At 42.3% G+C, this 8,031-nt stretch overlaps 1 protein-coding gene across 1 annotated transcript in view; it reads right to left on the bottom strand.

Moving 5' to 3' along the window:
* LOC112069231 (protocadherin Fat 2-like) overlaps window positions 1-8,031 on the bottom strand; it is a gene marked incomplete at its 5' end in the record, with an annotated part of 66,951 nt that overhangs the window by 54,403 nt on the left and 4,517 nt on the right. The gene's annotated exons all lie outside the window — the stretch shown is intronic.

Here is an 8,031-nt window from a genome sequence, read left to right as displayed (position 1 = left end):
GATAAGGAGGCAAGAGGGGTTAGGTCTAACAGTAGGATTAAGAGGAAGAGGGTTAGTTAGTTATAAACAGTAGGTATTATGGAGAAGAGGGGGGTAGGTTAGTTTAAACAGTAGGATATGGAGGAAGAAGGGGTTTAGTCTAACAGTAGATAAGGAGGAAGGGTTTAGTTAGTCTAACGAGTATTAGGATAGGAGGAAGAGGGGTTAGTTAGTCTAACGAGTAGGATATTGGAGGAAGAGGGGTTAGTTAGTTTAACAGTAGGATAAGGAGGAAGAGGGGCGTTAGTTAGTCTACAGTAGGATATGGAGGGAAGAGGGGTTAGTTAGTCTAACAGTAGGATAGGAGGAAGAGGGGTTAGTTAGTCTAACAGTAGGATATGGAGGAAGAGGGTTTAGTTAGTCTAACAGTAGGATATGGAGGAAGGAGGGGTAGTGTTTAAACAGTAGGATATGGAGGAAAGAGGGGTTAGTTAGTTTAAAAGTAGGATATGGAGGAAGAGGGGTTTTAGTTAGTTTAAACAGTAGGATATGGGGGAAGAGGGGTTAGTTAGTTTAACAGGTAGATATGGAGGAAGAGGGGGTTAGTAGTTTAACAGTAGGATAAGTAGGAAGAGGGGTTAGTCTAACAGTAGGATAAGGAGGAAGAGGCGGGTTAGGTTAGTTTAACAGTAGGAATAAGGAGGAAGAGGGGTTAGTGCTAACAGTAGGATTAGAGGAGAAGGGATTAGTTAGGTCTAACAGTAGGATAAGGAGAAGAGGGGTTAGTTCTAACAGTGGATAAGGAGGAAAGGGGTTAGTTAGTTTAACAAGTAGGATAAGGAGGAAGAGGGGTTAGTTGTCTAACAGTAGGATATGGAGGGAAGAGGGGTTAGTCTAACGTAGGATAAGGAGGAAGAGGGGTTAGTTAGTCTAACAGTAGGATTGGAGGAAGAGGGGTTAGTGTAGTCTAAACAGTTAGGATGATGGAGGAAGAGGGGTTAGTTAGTGTACAGTAGGATTATGGAGAAGAGGGGTTAGTTAGTCTAACAGTAGGATATGGAGAAGAGGGGTTAGTAGTTTAACAGTAGGATATGGAGGAGAGGGGTTAGTAGTTAACAGGTATAGGATATGGAGGAAGAGGGTAGTTTAGTTTAACCGAGTAGGATATGAGGAAGAGGGGTTAGTTAGTTTAACAGTAGGATAAGGAGGAAGGAGGGTTAGTCTAACAGTTAGGATATTGGAGAAGAGGGGTTAGTTAGTTTAACAGTAGGGGATAAGGAGGAGAGGGGTTAGGTCTAAACAGTAGGATAGGGAGAAGAGGGGTTAGTTTAGTCTAACTGGATAAGGAGGGAAGTAGGGTTAGTTTAACAGTAGGTATGGATGGGAAGAGGGGTTAGCTAACAGTAGGATAAGGAGGAAGAGGGGTTAGTTAGTTTAACAAGTAGGTATGGAGGAAGAGGGGTTAGTTAGCTCTAACAGTAGGATATGGAGGAAGAGGGTTAGTTAGTCTAACAGTTAGGATAAGGAGAAGAGGGGTTTAGTTTAACAGTTAGGATAAGGAGGAAAGGAGGGGTTAGGTCTAACAGCAGGATATGGAGGAAGAGGGTTAGTTAGTTTTAACAGTAGTGTATGGAGGAAGAGGGGTTAGTTTACAGTAGGAAATGGAGGAAGAGGGGTTAGTTAGTTTAACAGTAGGATAAGGGAGGAATAAGGGGTTAGTCTAACAGTAGGATATGGAGTGGAAGAGGGTTTAGTTTAACTGTAGGATATGGAGAAGAGGGAAAAAGTTAGTTAGTTTAACAGTAGGATATGCGGAGGAAGAGGGGTTAGTTAGTTTCTAACAGTAGGATATGGAGGAAGAGGGGTTAGTTTAACCAGTAGGGATATGGAGGAAAGGAGGGGTAGTTATCTAACAGTAGGATATGGAAGGAAGAAGGGGTTGTTAGTCTCTAACAGTTAGGATAAGGAGGAAGAGGGGTTAGTTTAACAGTAGGATAAGGAGGAAGAGGGGTTAGATCTTAACAGCAGGATAAGGAGGAAGAGGGTTTAGTTAGGTCTACGTAGGATAAGGAGGAAAGAGGGGTTAGTTAGTTTCTAACAGTAGGATTTAAGGAGGAAGAGGGTTAGTTAGTTTAAACAGTAGTAGGATAAGGAGGGAGGACGGGGGTTAGTTAGTTTAACAGTTAGGATAAGGAGGAAGAGGGGTTTAGTTAGTCTAACAGTAGGATATGGGAGGAAGGGGGGTTAGTTAGTTACAGAAATAGGAATATGGAGGGAAGGGGGTTAGTTAGTTTAACCAAGTAGGATTAAGGAGGAAGAGGGGTTTAGTTAGTCTAACAGTAGTATATGGAGGAAGGGGGGTTAGTTTAGTTTAACAGTAGGATATGGAGGAAGGGGGTTAGGTTAGTTTACACAGTTAGGCATAAGGAGGAAGAGGGGTTAGTTAGTTTAACAGATTAGGGATAAGGAGGAAGAGGAGTTAGTTAGTTCTAACAGTAGGATAAGGAGGAAGAGGGGGTTAGTTAGTTTAACAGTAGGATAAGGAGGAAGGGGTTTAGTTAGTCTACATGTTAGGATATGGAGAGGAAGAGGGGTTAGTTAGTCTAACAGTAGGATATGAGGAAGGGGGGTGAGTTAGTTTAACAGGGTAGGATATGGAGGAGGGGGTTTAGATCTTTGGAGGGATTGATTGAGATTTAAATTAAATAAAAAGTTCGTATGTATCATAAACTACATATATTTTTGCGAGCAATGTTCTTTTATTCAAGACTACCACCGGTATGGATCAATTTATAGTCTAGTTTAAGCTCTCATGGTTAGGCCTTTTAACGATTTTCATAAAACATGCAAACATGTTGTTAATCACAAGCAGGTGTCTTCAGTCTCTCACCTCAACACTGTTGCTCAGATTTCAGTTCCCGGTCCAGAGAGGTTCAGAGGTGCTGATGACGCACCTAGAAAACGAGAGAGGGGGGGAGGGGGGGGGGGGGGGGGGGGGAGATGGAGGAGAAGATGGAGGAGATGGGGAGGGAAGGAGGAAGAGAGCAGGGTCTCAATAAGGTCTTTTCCCACATGGGACAGCAGTAGCAGGGTAGTCCACAAAATCAGTGTCTTGGAGTCACATTTCACAAGTAGAAATTGTGCACCAATATTTAATGTATTTTGATTTATTATTTTATTTACCCTATTTAACGGGTAAGTTGACTGAATTACAATTCTCATTTACCAAACAACGGCCTTGGGTAAGTAGACAGGAGAGAGGAGGGGGATGATAGCCAATGGGAAGCTGGATATTAGTGGCCATGTGGGCATAAGGGCGGACCGATTGGGAATTTATCAGGACACCAGGGTTAACAACCACTACTCTTACAATAAGTGCCATGGGATATTAGTGACCACAGAGAGTCAGGACACATTTAATGTCCTTCCCGAAAGACAGTGCGTTACAAAGGGCAATGGTCCCCAATCACTGCTCTTTGGCATTGGGATTCATTTATATGAGACCAGAGGAAAGTGTGCCTCGTTGACTGTCAACACCACTTCCAGCGGCATCAAAAACGTTGCATTGAAGGTCCCCAAAAACCATAGTGACCACCATCATTCTTAAATGGAAAAGTTTTGGAACCACTAGAGCTGGCTGCCCGGCCAACATGAACACGTTAAGGAGAAGGCCTTGATCAAGGAGGTGACCAACAACCTAATGTCACTCTGACAGAGCGCCAGTGTTTCTTTCTTGGGAGATGGGAACCATTCCAGAAGGACAACCATCACCGCAGCACTCCACCAATCAGGCCTTTATGGTAGAGGGCTAGACGCAAGCCACTCCTCAGTTTAAGGCACATGATGGCGCTTGGAGTTTGCCAAAAGGCACCTAAAGACTCTCAGACCATGGAAAACAAGATTTTTTGGTCTGATAAAACAAAGATTGAACTCTTTAGTATGAATGCCAAGCGTCACGTCTGGAGAAACCAGGCACTGCTCATCACCTGGCCAATACCATCCCTACCGTGAAGCATGGTGGGCTATTTTTTTCAGCGGCAGGGACTGGAAGACTAGTCAGGATCGAGGGAAAGATTAACGGAGCAAAGTACAGCGAGATCCTTGATGAAAACCTGCTCCAGAGCGCTCAGGACTCATTACTGGGGCGAACGTTCACCTTCCAACAGGACAATGACCCTAAGCACACAGCCAAGACAACACAGAGTGGCTTCGGAACAGGTCTCTGAATGTCCATGAGTGGCCCAGCCAGAGCCCGGACTTGAACCGATCTAAATCTCTGGAAAGACCTGAAAATAGCTTGTGTAGCGACGCTCCCCATCCAACCTGACAGAACTTAAGAGGTTCTGCATAATTTTTTTTTGTTTGAACTACCCAAATACAAGTGTGCCAAGCTTGTAGATCTTACCAAGAAGACTCGAGGCTGTAATCTATGCCAAAGGTTCTTTCAAACAATGTCCTGAGCAAAGGGTCTGAATACTTATGTAAATACTTATAATATTTTTTTATATATTTGCTAAAATGTCTAAACCTTGCTTTTGTCATTATGTAGTACTGTGTGTGATGATTGAGTGGGGGAAACGATTTCATCCGTTTTAGAATAAGACTGTAACTTAACAAAATTGGAGAAAATGCACTGTATGTTCTGAGTGTAGTTTGAAGGAAGTTGCTAAATAGCACTAGCATAATTGCTAACCAGTGTTAGCATTGGCTTGCGAAACTTCCTCTAACTCCTTCATATTGTCACGGGAAATAAAATATGTATCCCTGAGTTCATCTAAATATATCTGCCTCTGAAAAGATCCCGATGTATTATATAAGGAATTTACAATTATTTATACTTTTATTTTTATACTTATGTATATTCTATCAATTTCATTTACTTTGATTCTTAAGTATATTTTAAAACCAAATACTTTTTGACTTTTACTCAAGTAGTATTTTACTGGGTGACTTTCACCTTGACTTGAGTCATTTTCTATTGAAGTATCTTTACTTTTATTCAAGTATGACAAATGGGTACTTTTTCCACCACTGCCTTTAATAGCATTTACTATAGTCATTTTGTTGTAAACCTCTTGAGATAGCACAAAACATGTTTTTTATTGTTGAACATGCGCTCTTTGACAGAAGTAAAATAGCTGAAATCTTTTTCTTAACCAAGTTACTCTTCTCAAAAGGCACCGAATAGCGGAATGACCAGCACACCTGTCACTGTCTGAGCCCCAGGCAGCTGGTTCGCTCTTCTTTCTTCATTGTTTTTCTAACAGCGTTTATTTGGCTTTATAGTCTTCACTAAAGAAACCTCTTGAGAAACTTTCCAGAGCTCTTATTTTCATAAAATACTCAGCCTTTTAGGCTGTGGACACTTACTATTATAATGTGTGTAGCAAGAGCCGATACAGTCAAGCAGGTCAACATCTTTCATCGTGAATGTTGTTATGGAGTCAGCAGATGGATCACTAGCTGGCACAGCCACAAAGTCATGAAATCAGATTTAACCTAAACTTAACCATAACCTTAACCACATGCTAACCCTAATGTCCAACCCCCTAACTTAAATTAAGAACAAAAAAAGCTAATTTTGTTTTCACAAATTTTACAACACAATCGCTCAGTTCTCCCCCCAGACAAATCATTTGACAATAAACGTCAACCTGCTACAATCTGACTAGGTATCCCACTTTCCCTTTCCCCTTTCCCAATCTATCCACTGATAGCTTTCCAACTGTATTGTCATTTGGTAAAGATTGCCCATGCTGCTTCTGTCCCTTAAGTAGGCTAATTCTCCTTGCCATGCTCTTCTGTCCCTTAAGTAGGCTAATTCTTCCTGCCATGCTGCTTCTGTCCCTTTAAGTAGCTAATTCTCCTGCCATGCTGCTTCTTCCTTTAGTAGGCTAATTCTGCCTGCCATGCTGCTATGTTCCTTAGTAGGCTAATTCTCCTGCCATGCTGCTTCTGTCCATTTAGTAGGCTATTCTCTGCATGCTGCTACTGTTCCTTAGGCTAATTCTCCTGCCATGCTGACTGTACTGTTCCATTAGGCTAATTCTCCTGCCAAATTAAAGTGACTATGTGATCAGAAAAATGACAAAAACAGGTTACATGACTGGTTTGGACTTTTTTAGTCTTTTGTGTTGAAATCTGGGTTGAGGCTGTGTCTGGATCACAGCCTGAGTTGATATCAGAGTATATATCAGACTTCAGTTTATGTCACCATCCGACTGCCCCAGGGACAGATTACACATTTGTGTGTGTGTGTGTGTGTGTGTGTGTGTGTGTGTGTGTGTGTGTGTGTGTGTGTGTGTGTGTGTGTGTGTGTGTGTGTGTTTGGTGTGTGGGTGTGTGTGTGTGTGTGTGTGTGTCGTGTGTGTGTTTGGTGGGCGGGGGGGGCGGGGGTTACGGCACTCAAAACACATCCTGCTGGGTCTTTACGGGAGACGCGTTAGAAATTTTGCTGTTGCTTTAATCATTAGCTGGGACTTGTCGGTTCACATCCTGTGTCAGTGTTTTTGTAATGGAGTTGCCCTTCTCTGCTTGGTCTCCTTGTAAAGAGGACTCTTGACCTCATAAGGTTTTGCTGGGATAGCAGGTGGCCTCAAGGTTAGCGCGTTGGGCCAGTTACCGAAAGGTTGCTGGTTTAAATCCTGGAGCCCACAAAAAATATTTCTCTGTGCAGTTATTCCCAGTTTCTCCAGGGGTGCTGGACAATGGTGGGATATGCATGAAACGCATTTCTGTTACACACGTCAATAAATGAATAACAGGACAAATATAAGCATCCCCAAAATCATTATTTATTTTATCGTTTTGGCTTTTGTGTATCTTCCAGCTGGTAATACAGCTACACTAAATTGTATTCAAATGTATTATTGGTTCTTAACTGACTTCCTACTGGGACATCTCTACAGATACTGTACTGTGTGTACTTTGCTGCTACACTCCTGAACTGAGATCTTAGTCAGACTTCTCTGAGTCATGTGTATCCTGTTCTGTCACGAGGAGCACAGCTCATATCCTCTCACGACGAGCCACACATCTACCATGCTGTTGAGTGAAAAACGTTGAAGCTTCACTTTATTGATTATGTGTTTTATTCCACCTATACTCTTCACTTTGTAGAAGAACAAGGCCTGTGTCGTAGTAATGAGTTTAAAGGCCTGATTTTCCTGTGTTTCATATACACTGAATGTACAAAACATTAGGAACACCTTCGGAATATTGAACACCCTTTTACCCTCAGAACTAGCATCGATTCGTCAGGGCATGGACTCTACAAGGGGTCGAAAGCGTTCCACAGGGATTCTGGCCCACGTTGACTCCAGTTGGCTGGATGTCCTTTTGATACACATGGGAAACTGTTGAGCGTGAAAAACCCATCAGCGTTAGACACTCAAACCGGCACGCCTGGCACCTACTACCATACCCTGATCAAGGGCACTTAAATATGTTGTCTTGTCTATTCACTCTCTGAATGGCACACATTAACAATCCATATCCCAATTGTCTCAAGGCTTAGAAATCCTTCTTTAACTTGTTATGGATAGGGGGCAGCATACTTTTATCTTTAAAATGGTGTCTAATACTTGTATGTTTGAGAAATTTGAATTATGAGATTTCTGTTGATTGAATTTGGGGCCCTGCAATTTCATTGGCTGTTGGCGAGCGGAACCCCAGTCCTAGACAGGTTAACCTTTCTCCTCCCCTTCATCTACACTTGTTGAAGTGGATTTAACAAGTGACATCAATAAGGGACCATGGCTTTCACCTGGATTAACTGGTCTAATATTTTGTACACATAAATGAGGATACTGTCATTTTAGTGTAAGAGCTGTTTGAAAAGACCGCCTGAAATTTCAGCCTGTTTYGGCGGGACGGACTTTTGACATCACCAGACCGTCATTGAGTTAATAGACCGATAAGTAAGAGAGTTGCGAACTTTGCTGCAGATAACAGCTCGTTTTCAGTTTTCCCCTCCGCACTCAGACCACTCCAGGCAGTCTCAGCGAAACTAACCTGTGTCTTGATTACACTGGGAGTTTCTATAAAACATCT

The sequence above is a fragment of the Salvelinus sp. IW2-2015 genome, unplaced genomic scaffold (assembly GCF_002910315.2).
Source record: "Salvelinus sp. IW2-2015 unplaced genomic scaffold, ASM291031v2 Un_scaffold942, whole genome shotgun sequence".
NCBI lineage: Eukaryota > Metazoa > Chordata > Actinopteri > Salmoniformes > Salmonidae > Salvelinus > Salvelinus sp. IW2-2015.
This window is presented reverse-complemented; position numbering and strand designations above follow the sequence as displayed.